Below are 27220 nucleotides of genomic sequence, written 5' to 3'. Positions count from 1 at the left end.
CCGCCCTGGCTACCTCGTTCTCTGTTAGATGGCGTCTGACTGCTTATGTATACAAGATGAAGGTATACACTGACAAAACGAGCCACAAAAGATCCATGTTGGTGTTTGTTTCGAGAATGAATGAGGAATGCATAGTTTCACGTAACAGCCATATTTATATAGGGTACCTTGAGTTGTATTCTCCTTGAGTGAGGTAAGCTTCGTTTGAGTTGCTTCAAACTTCACTTGCAACTTCGCAAGCTTAAAAAATATAATTGTAGACGTACGGATATGTTTTTTATATATAAATTTAGTTATGACAAAAATATACTGAAATATGTACCTGTTCCTTTATTTGTTTTTGAGCGGTTTACTTATTATTGTAGTAATAGCAGACACGGAGGTAGATTTTGTAATCGCGAAAACGATAGCAACCGAAGTTAAGAACACTAATAGTATTAATAATACTATTAGTATTACTGTTCTAAATAGACTTAGTAATATCACTGTAATATCCAATGACTTTTAAACGAGTTTGTAAATTTGTTTTTAGTATCTTAGATCTTGAAATCTGATCTAATTAATGATAAATAAAAAGAGTGGTAGTGGTACAGTGGTAGTAATTGCAACAGTGCCAGTGTAATATTAAATATAAATTATAAAACTAAGAGTAATAATACTATTATTAGTACTTGTAGAGTAAACGTCACGCCCAGTGTCTCAGCTACACATTTTAGGCACTTCTGGACGTGAATTTGAAATTTAAAGCACAAATCAGAATTCAAACGAATGTTTCACATTTGAGCTCATGTTGAAAGAAATCCCATCACTCCTGTGTTTTCCTAAGGTCAATGAGAAGGGCATGACGCAGACAGTTATTAACACATTAGTACTACGATACTTGTGTAAATGCTTGAGTTAAACATCTTACTGTATAAAACCAGTTTTAAATGTTTTCAAGCTATATGAAGATTTCTTCTAGATATATAATTTAAAATACTAAACTTTTTTCTGTTCATCATAGTAGTTATTTCAATGGGGGAACCCATAAAATGCTTATAGTTTAAAATATTTCTGTTTGTTTGTCAATTACACATAGGTGCTTGCTAGTAGTATAAGTTTTTAAATGAAGTTTCAATAAGAAAATTAAGTTAAAAATACACTTTTACACAGAAATCAGAATCTATTTAACAGTACAGTATTCAAGAAAATAAAACAGATAATAGATAAATAGAAGTAATCTACAGTTTTGGGTATATTTCTTTAATATCTAAAAGGTAGCAGATTTCAATATTGTATCTATAGAGAATTAACCTAACCGTTTATGATTGTATGCATGTTGGTTTTATCTTTATTTAATTGGGGAAAATATACTTAGTGGATATTCTGATAATGATTTTGTGTGAGAAGTTGTTAGTAAAATTTAACTTCCATTTGGACTCGACTGAAAAGTGTATAAAAGAAGAAATTGACATGTGTCAGCAGAATGCACTGATGTGTTTGCAGTTCTTTATAAATAGTACAAAACACTGGGATTGTAAGTAAAGTATTTTTGATTTATTAAATTGTAATTTTCGCCCGGGTCTAAAGTCTAAATTTGTGACGTAATTGAAATTAACAGACATTTGTATTAATGGTATTAAACAATTTAATAACTACTATACATGTGCCTTCAGTTAAATGCATCATTGAAAATTATTTCATTATTAAGGTTTTTTTGAGTAATGTAGTTTTCTATAGAGAAATAATGTTTTAACTTCCTTTAATCATTTGTAACATCACATAAATCAGCCATACATTTAGTTATTAGGTTACTAAAACACTTAAATATGTTTATCATTTTCAAAATGATGTTCATATAGTCTACATATAACTAAGCTATATAGATATTGTTATGAGTGTGGTATTCGTGTGTATGGAAATTATTTCATGTTAAACAGGCTGGGAAACTGTAAGGAGTATGCATATAACTGGAAAGAATTATGGAAACAATGGTGATGACTATACAGGAGTCACAATCAGTAATTGTAAATAAATGGCCAATTTATCACTAGTGTAATATATTATTACCAAAAATAGAAAAAAAAGAAGGTGAATGAGATACACCTTAGCATTTTGTATTTACCTTAAACAGTACAGTACACCTTGTTTCAATGCTATCAAAACTTTATCAGTGTGTTATTGTGAAATAGTTTCAAAAATCTGGATTGCCTCAAAATTTACCCAAATTATTTGGTTGTGATATGGCCCTTTCAGTTTAAATGTGTACCTATACAATGTTAATAATATTCATAACTGAATACTGGTCATTTCAAACAATGATTACAATTGTTTCACCAGTCTTTTCTTGGTTTCAATTTTCATTTCATTACATTTTCTATATGACTGGTGTCACTGTCATCTTGGATCATGAAATCTGGCTTGTCTATAGGTCTGACAAGATCTCTATTAGGCCATTGTTTATTTTGTAATGAACATACCCAGAGGTACTTAATACTATTTTGAAAAACTTGGGCTTTCTACCTCAATCTCTTCTAAGAACAACAGTTTTATGTTCAATGTTCTGAGTTTGCATTAGCTTCTAATGAAATATGAAATGTTGCTCCTACCTTTTGCAAAATCTTCACTAGCCAAAACTGATCTGCATGTTTATTATGTGGCATGTCTGCCCTGAGTCATGATTTTATTCATGATAAATAAATGGAGTTATTTAGTTTGTGGCTACTTGTATGTTTATAAATATTATGCTGATGCAGAAATGTCTGATTTATTGGATCACAGCTGATCATTGTCCAAATTTTCAGTACTTGTTACTTTGGCATACTTCATTTTCATATTGTACAGTGAGAGTTGTTCCATAATGTTTGCATTTTATTCATTGTTTTCATAATTATTTACAACATTAAGTTTATCTTTAAATACATTTTATATATATTGCAAATTTCTTATGTTTTTAATAATGACTAAAACAGTTTTTTAAAGTTTATCAGTTCATATAAAAGTTATGAAGAGTGTCTTTTGAATTCTGTTGTTGTTGAAGGAGAAACTACATGATAAAATGGAAACTGATGTTCTAGACCCCAATGGAAATTCATTAAAAAATATTGAAGTTTAATGAACAAGTGTTAGTGGCCTTATTTACTATCTCCTGGAGGCTGCTTCACATGTAGGAAATTAATGATGATTTTGATGGTTGCCAGCATGTGAACCTGATTTAAACAAACAAAGGTGTTGAGGCAAGTCCTGGAACTGTACAACTATTAGCTTAGCTTCTACTGTCTAAGATTTTAAAATTTGTTAAATAGAATAATTTTGAAAATGTAGAGAAAGTTGACATTTAATAACTAATACTCAGTGTGAACTAGTTTTCATCATGGTATTAATTATTTTTCTGATAAAACTTCTGCTTTTCAAGATGGTGATGTTCTAGTTGATGTGTTACATAATCGCCTTTCATGAAGTGTGTGATAAGATGCCCCATAAAGTTAATAAATAAATAAGATTACAGTGGAAAAAAAGGTCAGGAAATAAGTTAATAATAGAAAAATGATGTTAATAAATAGGTGATTTTTCAGTTTTCGGAATATGGTTAATAGATGTGGGTGGTTTAAGTTCCTTAATTGATATTTCTGATTACCTCATTCACATTGATTAGTGTCATGTAACATGGTCTGTTAATCGAAATTATGATTAACTCAATTAATGTCATGAAAATAATCAGTTGGCATGTCCGATTATTATTGTTTTGGATTATTCCAACTATCTAGTAATTAAAATAGTAACAATATAATTTTTATTTATTTTTTGTGATTAATTTAAGTTCAGTCAGCTTAATTAATTATTGTCATGACTTTTTAAGTAACAAAGTATTGAAATCAGGGTTTCCAATTATTGCTATTTTTTACTATTCCAACTATCCAGGTAATCGAAATATTGTCAGTATGTTTGTTTTCTAAACACACAATAAAGGATTATAAGCTTTTAAGAATATTTAGTTAGTTAGATATTGATTAATGAACCCAATGATTAATCAGTTTGCAGATACCACAAATGACCCAAATGTTGTTAGTGGGCTTTTCAAGGGGTTTATTTGAGACCTTGTTTATTAATCATTGTGTTTCTCCCAAAGATTTGAATAACCTTATGAACATTAATACTCTTAGATTACTTGATGATACTATGGTATTAGGAAGCCTTAGCTTGTCATTGGTAAAGATGTACATGAATTTATTTATTTATTTATTTTTTTATTGAGAAGGGAATTATTGGTTTGTAAAGAAAGAGAAAAATTTGGGTGTGATAAAAATGTGAAGTCTTGAGCTGTCAGTTTCTGATGAAATTTTATTTGGGATATTGTGTGCAGCTTTAACCCTTTTAATACAGTGAAAATATAAACATGTTTAAGAGTGTATAGAAACAGGATATTAGAATTACACCTAGTTTAATAAATATTGTGTATGAAGAGATGCCTGAAACTTGGATTTAATTTTTTAGGAAACATTGAAGAACTAAAGGTGACTTATTCAAGTGTTTAAAATATTTTATTGTTTTTAATTATCTGCTTAAATTTATAGATATAGTTTAAGCAATATAATAGAAAGATTTGAAGAATGAACTTCATAATTAAATATAGTAAGTTTAAACTTTGGAATCCCAAATTTATATTTGCTATTCAGCAAAACTATTTCATTATTAAATATATAAATTTATGAAAGCATTCACCAATGCTTCGTTGTGTCTGTTAGATTATATTTTCTGAAATGTTAACGTACCTCCTCTGATACAAATAGCTATTCTAAAATTGTCTTAACACACTACAAACCTTGAAACTTCCACTTCTCCATGATCAACATGGTTCACTGCATCTTTGCTTGTAAATCATCAGACCACAACCTTCTGCAGGATGCATGTGACTCCTATTCGATTTTACCTGATTATCACTTCTTGTTAGGCAATTATTGAGTGCAAAGTTTCCCTCTTAACTTTGTGCTGTTTTTCACACAGTATTTTCTTTCACGTTGTGAAGTAGCACTTTAACATTTTTCTTTAGTTTCTACAGTTTATAAACTGTAGTGTTTACTAGGTTGATTCCATTTCACTTCAGATTTCTGAACTTCTTGATGCAACTTCCAAAATCTTATTCCTTCTACTTCGCATGTTGATTTTTTATTTTCTCATTTTGTATTTCTTTTATGAACTTGACTGTGTCTTGGCAAGTAATTTTTTTCATTTATTATTTTCCTTCTGGAGAATGTCCTTTTTAGATATAGGATCCTGCTCAGTGGCAAGAATTGCATGTCCAGGTATGCTACGTGCATGAGCAAATTCCATACCATACAGCCAATTATAAGACATACCAGAATATATTATCTCCTACCTTGTGACTTATTTCCATCAATCCTGTGCAGGTAGTTTCAGGGCTTAACATTGCAAGGTCCCTAATTTGGTTGTCCTGCTGTTAGTGGTTATTTGGATATTCTCTGGATGATCCATATGCTCCAGCCTCTGTGCAGTCTTATCTGGGATTGATGTTGCTCAAGTTCCTACTGTTTTCTACTGATGTTCCATCTCATTGGAATTGGGCCTTCATAGGATATTATTCAAGATAGTTCAGTGAGTGTTATATGGGACATCAAACTAAAAAGTTTTTTTGGGGAGAGAGCTGTTCCTAATAATGTCAATGTATATTCATTGCCAGTAATGCACAATGTTTTAAATGGGGTGTTATAAAAGATTGCTAGTAGGTTTTTGTTGTAAAATATGTTTGTTTATAAATGTCCCTGTTCCAGACTGTACTAACCCATGGACCAACATGAGTAAAGCAGAAGAGGATAGATGCTCATCCCTGCTGTCTCTGATTGAACAGATCAGGCGTGGTCTCTTTCAAAATGAGATTTTTTGTGGTCACCTATTGTATTGTTTCCTATGTTGTCATTCCTACAAACTCTCCACCAAATTTTGTCCCTTCTTGTTCTTTTCATGCGGTATGAGAGTCCTTGCCACTTTCTGGTTCAGAGCTGCTGGGGTAGTGGATGATGGAGGAGTCTTTTTGAATGTGATTACTTCTATTTGGTAGTGGTGGTGTTTCTATAGTATAAATGGTGTTCTATCTTCAAATCATGTGCTACATCTCTGTGCAGTGGGTCTTGGAGGTTGATGCTGCACTCTTCATCTGTACAGTTTTGTCCAAAGGGTGAGGTTGTATATCTTTTTGCAAGAGCATTTCATTTCTGTATGGTAGTATTCAGAAGGTTATGTTGTGCTTCAGCTTTTGTGTGGTCCTATCTGGAAAATAATGTTGTTTAAGGTGAAGGTTCTCCTTTTAGTGTTCCACCTAAGGCTGCTTTTGCATAGTAGGGTGCCAATCAGATTGGGCTTGGTTTGATGTGAACTTTCATATTTGTTCATTTGTTCCTAACATCACTTAGATGTTTGGTTATGGTTATGAATTTATGTATATGTGCCTAGTTTAGTAGTTCAGTTTAAGAAGTGTATACTTTCATTCTACTCCACTTGAGGTGAAGACGGTATGGACTATTCTCGTACCATGGGTCAGTAGTTGTATTCCCAAAGCTGCTTGGTTTTGTTTTGGACTAGAATTGACTGGCTGCATACAATCCAATGTGCTTTAGCTACTCAACACCTTGGAACACATCCACTTTAGATTCTTTTCATATTTTTCTCCTTTTTTAGTTGTGCTCCCATTTTCCATCCACATATGTGACACTTATTTTTACACTTAGTTCAGAGTATACTTGGTACAGAAGTGGCGTGGTCTTCAACATGTGTTCCTTTCCCAAATGGGTATCACACTTTTTGGGTGTTCTTTGGACACTTGTAAAAAATACTTAGCTGTATTCCTCTCACAAGTCTCTCCACTAGGTCAATGTAAGATTCTAGCTATTTGTGTTAAAGGAAGAAAGATACTGTATCAGAAGTTATAATTTTCCTACACTGAAAATTTATTTCTTATATCTACTTACCTCCTCCCACACTTTTTATCCTTCCTTCCCACATAAAACCAGTGTTTGTTTTCTGCTTTTTCTCGATTAAAGTGACAGGTAGAAGCAAATAGAGGGAGCCACATATATCATGAGGCTGTGTCACACTCCTGTTGGTTGAATGTTGCTGCAAGAAGAGTTATGTGTGGAGATGCAGTGAACAACATTGCATATAGAGAGCAACTCTAAACCAGAACACCTATTTGTGTAAGAGGAGGTAAGTACCTAGAGGAGATAAATTTTCATTGTAGGAAAATTATTACTTTTGAACGTTTGCTGGATATCTATATGAATATAAAAGGTAAGTGGTAACTTTACTAAGCTGTTTGTTCTAATGTTACTTTTTGTACATACTTTCATTATGTTATATAACTTGTTTTGTTTTTATACTTTTCATTATGTGAAATAGTGCTAATTTATTTATGTAGTGTTTTTCAGGTGAGAAACAGGGAATAGAAAAACATTTCCAGACACTAAAGGAAGTTGTAAAAGAACAGAACAAAGGTGTCATCATTTTCAAAAGAAATTTCAATAGTAACTAAGAAGTGAGAGGGGAAATTGTCCCAGGACCTAGATATATAAGAGTAGGGGCTGATTCTAATTTTTTTTTTTTTTTATAAATCTCTCAAAAGAGAATACAATATTTGACAATGAAAAAGGTAATGATAACTTGACTGGATTTTTATTCTTACATTTGAATATTTATTGAGCAAACTTTTAACTTATTTATTAATCATCTGCAAGCTAAACTGATACATAAAAATGTATTCTTGAGATAGCTGGTATGGATATTAAAACTTTAGTTAAGTACAGAACAACATTTCAACCTTCTTAGGTCATCTTCAGATCATGAAACTAATACATAATAATAACAAAATGATACTGTATTAAACGATTCAAAAAATAATACATGACTTGTTGTTGCAATGATAAAAACACAAAACGGTATTTGATACTTATCAAGCCTAGTCATATTTAATCGTTTTTGCAGCTTTTTGGAAGTTCCTTCTACTTTTTACATTCTCTAGCCCAACATATTGGTAACTGTTGTGGACATAAGATTGTTGATGGTGCAGAAATGTTTATGAAATAAAATTATCACAAAAACTTTCCCAACTTTTCCCAGAAAAATACTGGCTTTTAAGTCTTTTGTAGGGAAAGAAATCACCCAGTTATCTCCCATAAGAGACTTGACTTACTTGTTGACTGCTGAGAGCAGTTTCTCAGGTATATACATATGTTCAGCTTGATTAATATTTTCAATAATCTTGGTGACAATTGTTATCCAAAATACTAATTTTTTAAAACTGAAAATGATAAGATAGTACTTACAAAAATAAATGATTCAAGAAAGACTAAAGGCCTGTGAATCCTGTCCACTGTGTAAAAGTGCTAGAAAAATATCATCGTCAAGGGAGATGCTGATATTTTCATAATGTAGAAGGTACACAAATGGAGTTTCAAATAATGTAAATTGTAACCATTATTGAATTTTAGTTATTTTAACTATCATATCTTTTATTGTTAAAATATTCTTTGATAAATGATTAGGTAACAGAATGAACCTTTCATGACCTCAGTAGTGTCGTTTGTAGATAATATAAACAAAATGCCTCTCAACATATTTCTCTTTTTGGTCATCGTTGTTATATAATATTTTTTTATGCTTTTGTGAACATGCATCACACTTCTTTTTACTGCATATATTTTATCAATATTTAAAGCTTTTGAAATGCTGCATATGCTTTGCTGCTAAGACTAAACCACTCTTAAATGATAAGCAACCATACTTGGAGGGCTGTAATACTTAGTTTCAATTTAAAACTGATAATGTACCTTGATTCCTCATTTTACACTTGCTATCTGAATAGCTTCTTGGGCAATTGTTACCAGTTTTTATTCAGAAGAGATTGAAAGTGCTAACTGACTCTCTAAAATCTCTTCAGAAATTAAGATCTGGAAACATTCTGGTTGAAACATCATAATCAGAACACACTGAACTCCTCTTGAAGTCCAAGACTTTTGGATATTTGTCTATTCAAGCTAGTTCCCTTGCTACCATGAATACATTTTGAGAAATTGTTGCCAAAAGGGATCTTCTTAACATCCCTGAATCTTGCCAGTCTCTCCAGTCAGGGCATTTTGGCCATGCAATGTAATTCCATGTATAAAGATGGAAAACTTTGGCTTATCTGCCTTCTCGTTTTGGCATTCACTTCTTCACGTCCTATACATCTCTGAAGGCAGGTTAGTTATATTGTAAGTTTGGCCCTATATCTCTGTCCCTCTCCAGTGTTTCCAATGCCAACAGTTTGGTCACTGTAAGACCTTGTCATGGATCTTTGTGTTGCATCAGTAGTGGTGGGAAAGACCATGAAATAGATTTATATGATCAGGAGCCTTACTGCATCAACTGATGGCTCCTACCCTTCCTATTTATGATCTTGTCCCAAATGGATTGAGGAGAATGAAGTACAGTGCTTAAGGACTATTAACAACATATCTTTTCCTGATGCACAGAAACTGTTATTTTTCATCTCTTCAGAAATATGTTGCTCTACCATCAGTTCTACCAACTTGGTGGGTGTGCAGAAAACCTTTCCATGTCTCCTGAAGAGTCTTTTTTCACCTTCAGAGTTCATTGCCTTCTGTAAAAATGGGAGTTGACAGTTCCACATCGACTCCTGTCTTTGTACCTTCCTTCTGGTGGCTGTTTAGGTCTCTCTCCATTGACTTTTAGATGGAAAACCATTGTATGGTTGAACCTACAGCCACTAGACTCACCATCTTTAGACAGAGATCTGTCCACTTGACCTTGGATAGAATCCATGGAGGTTGACAGACCCCTGTCTTCTAAAGATAACCAGTGTGGTTGCAAACCAAAGGACTCAACCTTTATTTTCTGCAAAATAACAGTGGCTACTCTTATTCAGTGGAACTGTCAAGCCTTATGTTTCAACTTGGACAACATTAAAACATTGATTCATACCATTCAGTCTCTCTGTCCTTACAGGAAACTTTCCTTCATTCTGCCAATGCCATAACCTTTCAGCAGTTTTTCAGCTATAAAAAAGACAGATTGTGTCATGGTTGAACCTATGGTGGTGTGACTTTGTTGGTTGTCCACCATGAGCCATCCATATGTGTTTTACTAGCCTCTCCACAGCTACAAGTACTAACATCACTGTTTATTTCATCTACCTGTCTCAAGGAGAAAAATACAATGAGTTAGATCTTGATGTTCTTTTAAATCAGTGGCCATTTTCCATTTTTCTCTTGAGTGATTTTCATGGATGTAGACTTCTCTGGGATTGTGCTGACATTGATGGAGTATATGCTTTCAGATCATCCATCAGTTTTTTACTGCTGTACATCTATCTGTTTGCTCACCCTCACACTATTCTCATTTTTCTTGAGTGTGGGGAGTGACCCATGTGATAGTGATAATTTCCCCATTATCTTGTGGGAAACTGGCTAGGGTTGATACCACCTGACCCAAGTGCCATAGTTTTCTTTCATCATTCTCTCAAAACTTGATCCTGCCATCGTTTGCCTGTCATCTGTTGATGACTGTGTTGGAGCAGAGACTGACTGTATAGTCCAGGCAGCTGCTCATTCTATTCCTGTGACCTTGCTATGTTTTCTACATTACTCTTATCCATGGTGGAGTCCTGCCTGGGAGATCTTTTGACAGTATTTCTATATTTCTAACCATATCATTTATCAGTAGCCCACTTGACAGGTCAGGCATCAAAGTCAGAGGAAATCTTGGATTAAGTTTACCTCCAACATCTTTGGTTCTGTTAGTTGTGTGTGACAAGATTTGGAAGGTTGGTGGATTGTACACCTCTCAATTCTTTTTTATCTTGTTCTGTGATGGCTGAGAAGTTGACAATGTCCTCAGCATTGTTAACACCATTGAGGAGAGTTTTATCTTTCCAGCTCTTCTGCTTCCTCACCAGTTTTTTTGCCACTTTCCTTATGGAAGGTGTGTCTCTCTGATTACAATTGCCTGTTCAACATGGTGGAACTGAACATTGCTTGAGCAGTACATTAATCAGACTTGACAATATTCGTTATGAGATGCTGCACCATTTATTTCCTGCATCTCTTTCTATCCTTCTGATTGTTTTCAATCAGATTTGGCATGAGAACATCTCTCCTGGTGTTTGGCACCAGGCTATTATACTACCCATTTCTAAGCCTAGGAAGGATCCCAAGGTTCCAACAAATTATCAACCCATTGCTTTGATTAACTAACTATTTGTGTAAAATCTTGGAAAGAATGGTCAAATCTTCTGTTGCTCTACCATGGACCACCTAATTTAACTTGAAATGTTGATTAAGTAAGCCTTTCTCAAAATAGTACATCTATTTTCTGTCATCTTCAATTTTGAGAAGGCTCGTAACATGATGTGGAGGTATGAAGTTTTACGTGACCTCCATTCCTACAGGTTGTGTGGCCATTTGTCTGATTTTATTCAGAAGTTTTTACTTGAGAGACAATTTTCTACATTTTCTTGTTTGTTCCCACAGGAACTAGGAGTCCCTCAGGGTTATGTCTCAACTGTCACATTTTTCAGTATTAAAATCAAAGCCATCACTTATTAGCTTTTTTCTAACTGTTAAACTGTCTATACATTGACAGCTTTTTATGTCAGTTGTTGAACATGAGGTTTATTGAGCAGCAGCTTCAGACTGCACTCAATTATCTTGTGCATTAGACGATTGCACATGAAATTCCTTTCTATTCTTTCAAAACTGTTTGCATGCAGTTTTACCACCAGCAGGGATTGTGTTCTGATCCTGAGCTTCAGCTTAGTGACAGTGTTGTTCCCATGGTGCCAGAAACGAAATTCTTAGATCATGTTTTTGACTTCAATCTGACTTTGATTCCAAACATCAAGCAAGTAGTTTGGTGCCAGGTGTACAAGGGTCCAGAACATTTTCCACTTCTTGGGTAGTAAACTGATGTTTTGTGCTAAAAATCTTTTATGGCCTCATAAGATAAAAACTTGATTACAAGTCTGGTGTATGGTTAAGCCAGACCTTCAGCAGTTAGAATGCAGAACTCTGTTCTCCATTAGGGGTTTTGGCTCTGCACAAGGGCAGTTTGCACTTCATTGGTCCAGAATTTGTATATATACAGAGTGTTTTGAACCATTTCTTCACCTTCATCATTTGGAACTCTCTCTGCTGTACTCTTCTAAACTATGTTCCTTGTTGCAGCATCTCATCTGGGATTGTGTTTTCCATTCTTAGTGAGCTGTGCTATTCAGTAAAAGATGGTCCATTATTCCACCTTTTGGTCTTTGTATCTGGGCACATGCGACTGACTTGGGTCTGGCACTAGATGATGCTTCTGAGTCTGATGTTCAGCCCATTCCTCCATAGCATGTTATCATTCCCATGTGTAATCTTTCTCTGAGTCATCTTAAGAAGGCAGGTACTCCAGACTGGAAGTATCACCTTCTCTTTGCTGAACCTCTTTGTGGACTCTGCCATGGTTTGTCATGGCTATGTAGTTGTGTACAGACTCCTCTTTACAGTTTCTGTGTTCACTGCTGAGTTGTATGCCACCTCTCTTGCCCTGGATCATGTAGCAGCTAACCATTACTTTGACTGTAGTGTTTACACAGACTCTCTTAACAGTTTACAGACCTTAGTATTGCTAAACGTGTCTTATCACCATGTTCTTTTTGACAGTTTGAACCATATTGGTTTAATTGTTTCTATCATCTGTTCATATCTGTTGTTTTTTTTAAATATTAGACCACATCAGCATTCAGGGGAATGGACTCACTGACTTCACAACCAAGGCTTCTGTATTGGTGCCATTATGTCTGGGTCTTTTCCATATATGGTCTATGGGTTTGTCACCTAGGCTTGGCTTTGTGCAAGTTGGCATTTAGCATGGGGTGAAGAATGTTCCAACAAACTTTAACAGATTAAACCTACTGTTGCTCTTGGCCCTCTAGTTTCTGCAGGGGTCATAAGGAGGAAGTTGTCTTAACAAGCCTCCTTATTGGTTACAGTTTTTTAACCTATCATTTTCTTTCATTTGGTGCTGATGCACCTATGTGTGGTTTTCGTGACACTTGTATCACAGTAGTCCACATTTTATTGTCATAACATCATTATGACTGAATGGTAGCACCAGTTTAGATGTGTTTATGCTAATGTTGATGCTAATGATACTGTCCATCTTGACTGTGTTTTAAGCTTTTTATGGGCCATTGGTCTTTTTAATTCTGTTCAGGTTTTATCTTTTTCTGCAATTTCAACACCACCACCAAAAAAACACAAATCCCATGTTTTAGTTATGTACCATTTTTAATGTGTTTACTTTTAATTGTTGTATATTTGTTGCTATGCTTTTATTGTTTTTTAAAATATTTATGTTTTTCAGGGAAATGTTTTGCTTCACTTGTTTACCATCTGTTTGGTGCAGATAATGTCATTGCTTTTTGCCATTAAAACCAACCAACCAACTAATCAAGTAATGAGATAAATTTATTCTTTGATTCACTTATGTAGTCAGAGAAGGACAAGAATAAAAGGGAACAAGAACTGATCAAGCAATTAAGAGATATTCAAGAAGATACAGAATATTTTCATCTGGGAGAGAAAGAACTTCAGACACTTTTAAAAACTCAATTGAAAGAAGTCTCAAAGAGAAAAAATCAGGTTAGTTTATATTATCATAAGTTAAAAATAAAGATTGGGTTATGTTGATATCATATAGAATTAAATACTTTGTAAGGTAAAAAACAAATGTAACTTTGAGGCATGAAAAAGTTTTGAGTCTTTGTGGCACATAAGCATGAAAAATAAATAAATAAACTATATATGAATCAGTATTAGAGCTAGATGATTAGTGTTTCAGGTGCACAGCACATTACTCTGTGTCTTGATTGATAATTAAGTAATCAAAACATGTTTTGCTATCATTGTTAAATAAAATTACATATGTTTTCATATTCTTGACAAATTATTAATTTTTTTTTATATCATGATAAAGGTGTCATCCAGTACTGTAATGGTGACTGGAGGCACTCTGATGATCATGGATGTTACCATCATTGTGTACCATTTGGTTAATTTTATTATGATTCTGGATCCAGATTCCTGATCTCTTGCATCTGTTAATTATGATAATGTGTTTCAACACTGTTGTTTCTGACTACTTTTGCTTCTTCCTGCTGGGGATTTGATAGTCTTACATATTATTTGCTGTGACTTTTGTTTCTTTTTTATTTAGTTATTTTATGCCAAATTTTGGTCTCTCTTGTTGCATAACTTGAATCTTTTTTTTTCAGTTTAATGATTTTCTTTTTTACTTTTTGTTCTCACTTTCCATATACTTGTCACCCTCTCAATGGTTGAGCAGTAAATATGAAGACTTGCAATTCTAAAAAGGTTTTTATACTTGTGACTGGCATAGCACAAATAGTTTTTTGCATGGTTTTATGCATGAAAATGAAGAAACAATCAATATACACATCTTTCTCTCATACTGAACTTTGTTAATCCTCGTGCGTACCCCTCTTTTGGGGCCTTTACCTCATGATTCTAACAGCTTCACTGAGATAACTTGCTCATATTTGTTTCCTACCTTGTCCTCAGTGTTATATCATTTTATTTAAGTTAATTTTTTTCTTTCTTGGATGTTGCCTAACTTTCTGATATCCACTTTCCTCAGTCTTCTCTAAAGGCTCTTTGTCTTGCAATCTCTCTTTGTGATATGCTGTTTGGGGGTATTTCTTCTATTTCAACATCTTTAATTGGTGCAGCTTATGAGCAGCTCTCTGCTCATTTTGGATTTTTATCCATTAGAATTAAATGATCTCACCAGGTTCCTTATCATATACAGCCTTGTGAGACTGCCCCTTCTCCTGTTATTTATCCTCTTGTTTCTATCTAAGGTCTCCCCATCTCATTGAGTACTAACTATTGTGGGTTTTGAGGGTATTTTCTCTGATGCCAGCTCTAGATTATGGTCCTATGGGAGCTCTGCTCTCTCACATTATATGCTCCCCTTTGTTACACTCTATTGAGTTCTTCAGCTGTGTTTTCAGTGATTTTTTTTTCCTGTCTTTCTATTTTCTACTTCATCTGTTTCAATTGTAAAGGAACAACTCCTCTACCCCACTCTTGGGCTTTATTCCAGTTACCAGTCTGTACCACTTGACCCAGTTTGGTTTGTTTTGGGTTCTCAGTGAATGGTTTTATTATGCTGCATTTTCCTGGTAGTGGTTGACCTAGTTTGAGGTCTTGGACACTTTCTCCATATCTTAATTTATCCTCCCACCTTTTGGTTTTGTCCACAGTGGTTGACCACTATGTTCTCTGTCCTTTCCTTCAAATTGACTTTAGTCCCATCTTCTTCTTTATTTTTTGTTTTTTATTTGTTTGAATAGTATAGGTCCAGTGGGCTTTTGATTGATGTTTACATTCTTGAGGCTTTTTGGTCATTTGGCCTCTATTTGACTCTTATCCTTTGAAAGACTTTTTGTTTCAGGTAGCTGGCTTAGTTATATTAAGGGTCTTCCTTACTATGTATTCATGAAAAGTCAATTTATTTCTTTAGTTACTTGAGACTTAGAATTGTAGATTCCCTGGTTCTCATGTCCTCATATCCTGTTTGAAAGAATTTGTTGTTTGGGCTCTCTCTTTTCTTTTGAGTCTATTTTACTCTTGAAGATACCCAGATTTGTCTCCTTCTGTGGTTTCTGAGTATATTTAGAGATACATCTTCTTTCTCTTGTGGTTGTTGTGTTTCACTTGATCCTATATGAAACTGGATGGCACTCTTCTCTCATACTTTCTTCTTTTTGAGCCTTCTTGCTCTCATCAGTACATCTTTGGCTTCTTTTTACTCACATTTATGGGGTTCCATAACAGCACATTTTGGTGGTTTATTTTAATGTCACACAGTCCTAAGGACACACATTTCCACTGTTTTCTCTGCTGAGGTGGAGTGCTGTTCTGAAGACCTTGTCCGTTTTGGACATCTGGTGAGAATGGGTTTCTGTGTGTCTTTCAAATGTTGGCTGTTCTTCATGCTTCCTTCATTTTTTGTCTGTCTGTCTGTCTGGTTTCATCTTTGTAATATATTTTTCTACACTGGCTCCTCTACCATTTTCAGTGTGGGATTCTAGCTCTTAGTTGTGTAGAGAGCTAAGTGAAATTTCTAATGTTAACAATTTTCCTTAGCTGAAAGTGTATATCAGATGGATAGTGACTTCTCTGCATGATCTTCAACCCTTCCTCTCAGCATTTCCATTGCTATTTTGATTTACTTGTGCTCATGAGGATACTGCTGTTAAAAGATGTCTCCTTCCTATTGGTGTACTGTTATTGTATAGTGATGATTACATCATAGGATGATGCAATACAGATTGACATGTGTAGAGTTAAGAGTTTTGTTCAAGGCTTGTGGCGTATCACCATGTGCATGAGGAAATAGATCCTTGTTGTGTAGAGAGGTGAATATTTATCCAAATTAAGAAAAATCCAGCTGTGGTAATCAGACTCAAAGCTTAAAACAGAGGCCTAATTTATTTGATTTTCTACTTGTAGTGTTCATCAGTACTGTTTGAAAGAGCATGCAAATGATGAGTGTAGCCTTCATATAATGTAGTAATGCAAGCAGTTTGTTTGATTTTTAGTGGTAATGGATTATATAAGAAAATCAAACAAACATAATGGTAATATTTTGATTATTTGCATAGTTAAAACAACCGATTAGTTGATTAGTTTGCAATTTTGATTAATTGATTATTGAAATCTAAAACTAAAACTTACTTTGAAACTTGAATTCATTTTAATAACCATAATTTAAAGTTATCTAGTAAGTTCTTAATTTTAATGAAGTTACCTTTTAGTTATTGAAGGCAAGGAAAAGTCATCCTATGAAGAAGTGATACACTGTGAGAAAGCTTTGACATACTTCCAATTGAGGCTAGCTTTCAAAATAAAGAAACAAATGATAGAGTTTCAAGATGTTTCGTCAAGCCTCTATGTTAACAGATATTCAAATTACTGAATATACTGACAGAGAAATAACAGTGCAACCTTGTGTTGTGTGCATGTGTGTCTTGAAATTGTAACTAACAAGGATGAATAAAAAGCTTAATATAAAATATTCTAACCAGAAAGAAGCTAATTACATTTAAATAGAATTTTAAAACATTCATCAATTTTATTTTAATTAAAACTTCATTATCAGAGCAGAATGGTAAGAAATTAAAGTATATATTTAAATATAGAATTTAAAATTTTTTAAATGTTCATGAAATTTTTGTTCAATGAAAAGTTTAACTATAATAACATATGCGTTTAATATTAAAAAAAAACATTAATTTTAAATATATTTCAGTTTACATTACATAAAACCAAACTTATGTTACCTCAATCCTAATGTGTTTCAAGTTGATCTGGCTAAAATTGTGTTCAGTGCACCAGATAGTATAGTTTAAAATTCTTCACATTTGTTACTTTTGAAATGTGAAACTACCATGAAATTTAAGAACTTTTAGTTATTTAATTATATAGAGTGTAAGCCGAACATGGATTTCAAGGTGAGGATGTTGTTAATGCATGTACTTTTATCATGCATAGATTTTTGTGAATTAGACTAGTGTTTAACTTTTAATCATATATACAACTCTGAGCAATTATTGTGACTAGTGGCATAGATGTCTTAGAACTATGATCCTCTTAGCTTTAGGTTCTAACTTGGTTGGGTGTTAAGCTTATATAAATCACAATGATTCATTATTGTCACTTCAGCTTTTTTACTGACTGTATTTTATTTTCAAAGGTTACAGCTTTTATACTGAGGTAGAATTTTTGAAAATTGATTTTTAAGTACAAAAATCATTTTTGCTACTAAAATCTGTGTACTTAAGAATGTTGCATCAGCAGTTGAAGCATTCTACCTGTTTAAATAAAAACTGTTCCTCACTTGTATAAAAAGTTTTAAATTTGAAGTTTGAATTGCATGTAATAGGTTTTAGTGCCAAAACTACAATATATCACTATTAATAGACACCCTCAGTAGCATAGCAGTATATCAGTGAACTCATACTAATAAAACTGGGTTTTGATGCCTGCAGAGCACAAATAGCACATTGTGTAGCTTTGTGCTTAATTACAAACAAACAAAAACTATTAATAGTATATGTTTAGTAATTACAGAATGTCCTGGAGATAGTTGAAGTTAACAGGTATAATAGGATCCTATGTTATAAAGATTGTTAGATTCAAAGGTATATTAAACAGCCTGAGACTTTCACCAAAAAAAAAATGAAATAAAGTAAAAATAAACAATTTCTGTTATGTTTTAGCTGCAGTTTGAACCTTTTATTTCCTAGATAATTTAAAAACTTCAAAAAATTTACAAAGTAAATTTAACAATGAAGATCTGCTTATTTCCAATGTCAGTAGCACAGTGTGTATAGTACAATGTAATGAGCTAAATATTAACATTTGCATGTCTTTAAGGTTATGATATGTTAACATTTACAATATCCCAAAGTTGGGATACAGATTTCTTTGAAGTGATGTTAGTGGAATGATTTTAGTTATATTGATTAAGTTTTTGGTGTTTTGAGAATTGAGATTCAATTATTAAAGATGTATGATTTCCTTTTTCTGTAACTTATTACTTAAAATATTAGTTATGTTTTTATCCTTTTGGCATTGTTTGTGTTACACAATATAGCAATATTCTGGGCTTCTACAGTTTCTCCTTTTCAAGACATTTTCTATTTCTCCTCTTTTCTTGTACAATAAAGTATAGCTGGGCCAGAAAATTTTAAGAATTATTTCATTAATATCCATTTAATTCTCAGTTTTATAAATTAGTTCTTGGCTATATTAAAAATTGATAGCTAAAAAAAAAACCCTTTATGTTCTGTGAAAATTAAGGCACTCAGTAAAATCAAGTTAACAAGCTCCATTGTCCTTCCATAGGTAGCATCTCAATGATACTTTTGTGAGTGCTTGAGGAAGGAGTGTATTGCATTTTCAAGTTTACAAAACTTGCTCACAACTGTATGGAAACTTTTGTGAAACTACTGAGTATTTGTTGAAAACTTAAGCCAATAGCTTTTCTAGCTAGTCCAATAGGTCACATTCTACACTGTTTCAACTCTATAGACTATCATCCTGAGAGAGCTATTTTATTATATTGTATCTATGAACTGATGTAATTGTCTGATAGAAATTGAGGGAAAGTGTATTCTTTCAGTTATCATTTTGATAAGAAAACAACCTAGTTGTTTTATTTCTTCACTTTGAAAGTGAGAATTGTGCTAGAATTGTAGAGGGAGGTAGCTATATTAGTATAGATGGTGCAGAATAATTGGTGCAAGGTATTCACATGATCAGCCCATATTTTGAAATGGTGAAAAAAACTGATGGGATATAAAAGACTGGTGTGCTGTTAGCTAGCATTTTGGCAATGCTCAGAGAACAGTCCAGGACTAATATAACTGTGGGTGATAGGAGGTAAGTATCTGCTAGCTATACATTTTCAGTATAAGAAAAAGTTAATGTTTCATGGTTTGCACAGGTTATAAAAGGTCATTAACAAAGAGCCAGTGTCTTTAAAAAGTCATGATTTAACTGACAGTGCTGAAAATACTGAAAAAATGTTGTTTTGTTTTTGAAAAATATACAAGTTTTACATTTTGGGAATAAAAATGTTTAGAGAAATAAAACTAATTCTTTTGCTCTTTGCAATATCCAACTTACAGATAATTTTTAAGGCATAACTTGTGTAAAAAATTTTGTTTCTTTTTGATTTTATGACTTACCATGGCTATTTTGGCTGGAGTTTCAAACTTTAGCATGAATGGGTTAAGTATGTATTCAAAATGTTTATTGGATGATTGCTTAGAGTCTGGGCAAAGTAGACCTTTTACATTATTCATGAAAACTTTAAGCTTTGAGCAAATGGAAATATGTATGTTACACTGTATGGTCTAATTCTATGTGAAATTTGCATTTACAAAAAAGAATAAGAGAGGAAACCTTGAATATAAAAATGAACATAAACAAAAATAACTCGTTGTGTCTTGATTGAAAAGATATGAGCCAGTGGATATTAAGTCCTGTGAAAATGGTGACAGTCAGAAAATACATAAAACATGAAGGCTAATAACTTGTTATATGTATTAACTTTTTTCATTAGCAGATTGACTTGAGGAAAAAAGCCTAGATGGTAGTTAGAACAACTGAAACAAAGCACCTTAATATTTCCAAATGCTTATGCAGAAATGTCATGTTAATTGTTGAATACTTTGACTGTAATACATTAATACAAATCTTAATAATTATAATTATACTTTTCATTATACTTTGTTTTTATAAATTACAAACATAATTATTAAGATTTGTAATTTATAAAAACAAAGTATAATGAAAAGTATATATCATGTGTTTGTCTTTTCTTTTTTTAAAAGTTCTTGTGGGACAAAATTCTTGGTTTTCTTTTTGTTTACTTGGTCTGGAAAAAAATTAGAAAATATTCTTGCATTGCCAATATGTACCTTGTTTTGGTTGCTGTTTAGATCTGTTTTATTTTTATTCAATATGCAATGACCAATATATGATTCAATCCCTAACATATCATATAGACTATTTCAAGTAAACTCAATAAAGTGTTACTTGTGTAAGTCAGTGTTATATCTCAATGCTATTTTACAGTTAGTGTAGTGTACATAAAACAGACTTTTGAAAAGTAGTCTGGGCTTGTATATGTATATAACAACATTTCTCAGTTAGTGTCGGATACCAAATTCATACTTTAATTAGAGTTGACTGAAAGAGGAATGTACTGAGTTTCTTCATGTGACAGCTTTGTTTACTGTAATATTTGATACATATTTTTTCATGATAATAATAATATAAATGAGCAAGCTTTTATTAATTCTAATGTTTTTCAGTCATCTTTCATTAAAAGAATCAATTAAGTGATATTTAAGAAAAGTTAATTGTGAAATTTATTTTTAAGGAAAAAAATCCAACAGTTAAAATGTTCAGATTATTGACATTTTTATTGGCTTAATAATCCATACAACATCATTTAAATCTCTCAGTATTGAGTTTCATGTACAAAGAAATGTTAATTATAGAAATATATGGCCTTACTAGAATTAATAATCGTAGGCTTGAGAGAAATTAAATAACTATGATAGATTGTAGATTTCAATTAAGTTTCATGTTTCTTTTGAAGTTTTTTCATTAGAAATAACACAATGAACTGATAAGAATTGCCTTAAATAAATATGAAACATATTAAGATATTTATTGGAGTTTACCAGCTGCAACATAAATTACATGTGTATCTACTCTAACAACTGTTTTATGTTCTATTTTGAGGAGCAGTGTTATTTTTCAGAAAAATAGTTTTATCATTAATGGAATTTTAGGATGATCTATACTTTATTATTTTTCTACTTTATGACTGAATGACATTTAACATGGCCACTAGCAGTGTTTGTCATAGGCATTTCTCCAGAACATTTACTTATTAAATTATTTTAGATCTTTTAGAAGTTTACTCTCTACAGGACCAGTGTATCCATTTCCAAAATTTTGTCTGAAATTAAGTTTTACTTTTTACTATTTAAGATAAATACTTGTTATAGTTAAAAACAAAATGTTTCATTTCTTTACAATCTAAGCTCAGTTTCATGTTATTGAACTTGGAGATTTCATTTCCAACTAAATATTACCCAAATATTAAGTTCTATCTATGTGTGAGATAAAGAGTGAAAATTATTTTGTTTTGAAGTTAATTAGAATGTTAATGACTTAGTTCCTAGATGTGATCCAGAAATCCCAGACCCAAGGCAACTGGTTGAAGATCTGAACAAGAATATAACAACCTTTTACAGTTTGTTTCTGCTGTGAGACAAAGATTCAAGGCCTTGCTTTAAAGTTCATGGTTTGTATTAAGTTCCAGCAGAGTATAAGGTATGTGGTTTATGGTAGATAAAAATAATGAATATGCCAGTTAAAAAAAAATTACTTTAAATTAGCAACTCCAGCTTTTATGGCAGGGTTCTCAAATCTCCCAGAAAGATGGAGAAAATTATGATATTTGTCTCCCTGTTGATAACTGACCAGAAATTTTTAAATATTGCATAAAAGAGTATAAACTGGAAAATGTGAATCATGAATTCAAAATTTTCTTTAATTTTTTGCTTTCTTCCATTTTCATAATATTGCCAATCTATTTCATAACATTGCTTCTGATTGTTTGGAAGAAAAGATAGTAGGAAATAAAATAACAATCTTATGGAAATGATCAAGGTGGATGTTTCATAGTCATAACACAAGTTGACACAATGTGATTTTACATTGGCCTTGAGAGTGAACACAAATAAAATCATTCAGAACTCTTACCAAATGCAAGAACATTACCTATATATATATATATATATATATATATTCTACAACATTTACAGTATGTGGTAGAACTAACATAGGGAAATGGACCCAGTTCAGCACACAGAAGCATGATTCTTTTTATCTACTTGTTTTTATTTTTCTTGTAAATAAAATCTGCCACAACTGTCATTATTGTTCTTGATAATTTAATCTTAGATTCATATAATTGTTATTAAAAAGAAAGCAATATTAAAAGTTGGTACTTTTCTGACATATCATAATAAGATTGATATTTGTTTATACGTTTTTCTCTACTGATTCTATACAATGGATATCTAATAAGGATGGATGTAATATCTTATATTTGTGAGATATAATATCTTATTTGTGTTGAAAATATGACATTTTTTGTTTAGTTTTTAAGACTCAAATTTCCAGTTTTCTATTCTGAATGTTTGTTCATGTTCTTCTTCTTCAACACCTGGAGCAATTCATCAATCAGCTAAACCATATGTCTATTAGCAATGCCAGTTATTCTCTGGTCAAAGGGCAAAGTGGCAAAGTATAAATATGAGTACAATATTTGAATAGATTACAGTTGTGACTTAATTAATTACCCATGTATTCCAAGATAAGTAGGTTTCTCCTTCAATGTGTCTTATAAAATCACCATAATTTTTAACCTGCATTTGGCTTACCACATAACATTAAACATAGGGGATTGATTTAAGTTACAAGTGAGAAACAAGCTTTTTATAAGTTTAATTGTAATGTCTTTAATAACAGTTCTTTTGCACATGTCACATAATATGAAATAACTGAATGATTAATAAACAATAGAGTTCCTCCCTGAATGAATGTTTTCCCATAATAAATACAGCAACAGAAGGAAATTCAATTACATTTTACAAATGAAAATATATGAACATGAGTCCCCATAAAGCCATCAAAGTTCTCATTTTCTGTATTGCAGTAGAACAGCTGAAGCAGCTCTAAGTTGGCAAGTTTGGATGTGTTGCAATCCACATCATAATTGCTTTCATCCTCTTCTTCTCCAGAAGTCGGGTCTATTTTTCTTAAAATCATTCAAAATGGTTGATACTTTGACACAATTCTATGCTTCTACAACCCAACAACAAACTTTGACATAGCTGGTCTTTATATTCCCAGAGGTTTTTTTACTCATGCAGTCCCCTCATCATCCATTTTTCTGTACATTCACAGAACTTCAGTTTGAATACTCTTTGTGGTGGAGCCAAATGGCTGCAGTTTCTTTGTGAGTCCTCCAGTGATCATAGCTATTTCAGTGTTAATTTTGTTAACATTTTTTTTTGATGATGTGGGCCTGGATGGGCGGTTAGGGCATTCGACTCACAATCTAAGGTTTGCAGGATTAAATCCCTGTCACATCAAACATGCTTGCCCTTCCAGCTGTGGGGGCATTATAATGTGATGGTAAATCTCACTCTTCATTGGTGAAAGAGTAGCTCTATTGTTGGTAGTGGGTAATGATGTCTAACTGCCTTTCCTCTAGTCTTATGCTGCTAAATTAGGGATGGCTAGTTCATTTTCATGAACTGTTTCTGTGATACAGTGGTTCTTGAATGGGTGGTGCGGAACTTGTTTTTATATTTTGTTTTGACTGAGTGTTGAATTTCTTTGGAAGTGATTATTGAGTAAATGCTTCATAAGAATATAAAGTATACCATTGAGTGGTAGTGCATGTGACTGGTGAATCAGAATTCTATGGACTACATGAATAGTTAAAGTCAGTTATGGATGAGGGCTGCATGAAGATATTGTCTTTGTGTAAAGTCCTGGTTTTAGTTGGGTCGAATGATGCCCCAGGTGTACATTCATTAATGAAGGCAATGATTTACCTCTGTTTCTGCTTGGTGGAAAGATTTCCTATAGATTCAACCAATGGTAGCCACAGGCTACTCACCTGTAATCCAGTATCTCTATTTAATGAAGGTTCTTTTGTGTTAATGAAACTCTTATTAATATTGTATCATTCACTTACAAAATGTAGCATCTTGTGATATTTATTTAATGCTTTATGTAAGCAAAGTGTGATATATTGATTAGTAAGTTTTGTGACATCACAATACTACTAATAATTTTTTAAGGTTTTCTTTATTGTCACTATACAATAAGAATAAATGTAAAGTCATAAATTTAAACTTCACTATCAGGTGTGCATAACTGCAGAGTAAACTTCACTCCAGATCCCATTAAAGACCAGAAAATATCAAGTCCTGGAACATAGAAAAATGAATTTTGACTTTGAGAAAACTTGGAAACTATGTATGAGTAAAAACATATAGGTTTTTATATTAATGTAATTTCTCCTGAAAATAATTTAGCATAAGTAATGAAAATTTTTCATTCAAGTATAAATGATAAACTTTTGAAATGTTTTAGAGGAATAGTGCAGAAAATGTACAGTTTTGTTATTTTACCTGAACAAAGTGCTATTGTTTATAGTTATTAAAGATATTAATCTTTTTCATTGTTTTTGTAATATTTCTGGATTAAACTATTCAACATGTTGAATAGCTGAGATGTATATATTGTTTATAAATGCACTAAGTTGGTAATAAAGAAAAAAAGGAAGATATGATTTCTTTTCTAATGTTCATTCTTCTACATAATCATATTTTAAATTATTTGATACTTTTTTACCAGTTAAATGTTTATATGTATTATTTGTGTATAACTGTTTAATATAGTATTTTGAGATATTTTCTAATTACCTGTAGCCTGCAATTAAAATTTTGTCATATTCATTCATAAATGTTAAAAAGATATTTAACAATTTTTGGCTAGGCATCATTCAGTCTTATATGTCTGTCAGCAATCATATGTATATTATTTGTTTTTTGTTTTTCATTAAATTGTTTTACATAAATAAGAGAAATCATTTTCTCTGTTTAATAAAATGGCTATCAAGTGGATTGATAGGGGTTCTTGGTTACTTTTTTCTCTTGATTTTTAGAAATTGAGAAGTTTACATACAGCCTATATGTTTTGCTATATGTTACTGTTGTATATTAGACAACACAAGTTTCCACTGCACAAAATAAATAATTGTCAAAAGTATATGGAAATAAATTTAATGACAATTAATAAACAAAATATCGCTAATGGTTCTATCATGTTTGTATGATGTTGCAACTGAACAAGGTATTTATTTGTGATAAAAATATTAACCTTCTCAATCTTTGTCCAGTTATATATAAAAGTGAAAAACCAAAACTAACATTCAGTGTTATAATAATACCACAGTTATAACTTCAAGTATCATATTTATGTCTAAATAGTAAATTTTCAGGCAACAGTGTGTTATTTAATATTGTTGTTCTATTAGTTTGCCCATTTCAACATCTTATTTAATATGAATAATTTATTCTATAATAATATAATACAATTTAAATTTTCAATAGTTTTCTAATAATCCTGAAGAAGGTCTGTAATCCTAAACAATGTCTATGTAAATTATTAAGTCTGTCTGTATCACTAAGATTGGTTTTATGACTAGAAGAGAAAAGAGTGTATGGGTGTAGGCCAATCGAAAATTGAGAGCATAAAATGTACATTTTCTGTGCGCCCCAGTGGCAAAGCGGTATTTATGTAGACGTACACCACTAGAAACCGGGTTTTGATACCCATAGTGGTCAGATCACATGGATCTTTTAATGTAACTTTGTGCTCAACTATGAACAAACTTTTGTGTCGTGCCTAAAATAAATATATTTATCGCATTTGCTTTAATTTCAGAATATTTGTCTTCGCTGTCTTTAATCAAATTAAGGCTTTTTGTCTAAATTTGACTCAATTTGTTAGTTATTTACTCCTTGTCATATAAAACTTTAACCCCTCGATGTAGATTCCTGTACGTGATGAGGGGACCTCCCAGAGAAGGTTTTGTTCTTTCAGTTTACCTTCTCTGGGATCTAAACATCCACCCCCGTATTTGCCATGTGTGGTGACCCGTGAAAGGGAGGAGAGGATCTTGGTGGTTGAGGGGTTCAACCCTGACACACCACTTTGGCTTTGAATTCCTGTAGTCGGGCGGCCTTGGGATGGCCCCCTTGCGTCAGTCGGCTGGTCCACTTAGGCTAGGGTCAACCAAGTACAAGTGTTAGATGTTCTCAACAGGTATTGTGGACATTGTATTTGATGCTGGTGTTTGGGTATAGTGCTCATGGAGGATTATGAGGCAGTGATCATTTTCAGAATGGCTGTGGTTGATGCCACCCGACCTACGTGCCCCAGTGGAAGTTGGATTAAGCAAACTGGCCCTCTTTCACTGCTTTGGCAGAACTTGATTCTGCCATCATTTGTAAGCCATCAATAGACGACTGTGTGGCAGCAGTAAGTGACTGTATTATACAAGCAGCTGCTCAATGTATTCTTAAACCTCGACGTGTTTCCCATGATATCCTCATCCATGATGGAATCCTGCCTGCCATATGTCACGGAATGCTCAAAAATAGGCCTGGCATACTTTTTTGCAGGTATCACACACTCTTGCACTGCGTTGCTTTCCAGCATGCTCGTGCACATGCTCGGTGGGTAAGATGGTAAAGCTAGAAGGAATTTTGGATTAAGTTCACAACCAGCATATCTTCTACCACCAGTTCCAAAGTCATATGGGAGAAGATTTGGATGGTCAGTAGACAGTATAATTCTGTCTCCTCCATCTTGCTCTCTGATGGCCAGGAAGTAGCTGATACCCAGAGCATCACCAGTACTCTAGGTGAAAGCTTTTGCCGGATATCTAGCACTTCTGCTTTTTCTTCCACTTTCTTAACCATCAAGACTCGGGCAGA

At 32.7% G+C, this 27220-nt stretch overlaps 1 long non-coding RNA gene across 2 annotated transcripts; it reads left to right on the top strand.

The window, feature by feature from the left end:
• Positions 1-575: 575 nt before the first annotated feature.
• LOC143232753 (uncharacterized) lies at positions 576-25466 on the top strand. 2 transcript variants are annotated; one of them, XR_013017718.1, is made up of 5 exons: positions 576-1516; positions 7419-7564; positions 13518-13667; positions 21811-21968; positions 24581-25466. It is a non-coding gene; the product is annotated as an uncharacterized LOC143232753 (long non-coding RNA). The 2 variants fall into 2 exon arrangements; XR_013017717.1 differs by having other exon boundaries at positions 579-1516; positions 7409-7564; positions 24581-25464.
• Positions 25467-27220: the final 1754 nt, after the last annotated feature.

Source organism: Tachypleus tridentatus, chromosome 11 (genome assembly GCF_004210375.1).
Source record: "Tachypleus tridentatus isolate NWPU-2018 chromosome 11, ASM421037v1, whole genome shotgun sequence".
In the NCBI taxonomy this organism is placed as follows: Eukaryota; Metazoa; Arthropoda; class Merostomata; order Xiphosura; family Limulidae; genus Tachypleus; species Tachypleus tridentatus.
Note: the sequence above shows the minus strand (reverse complement) of the source record. Positions and strands in the feature narration are given on the sequence as shown.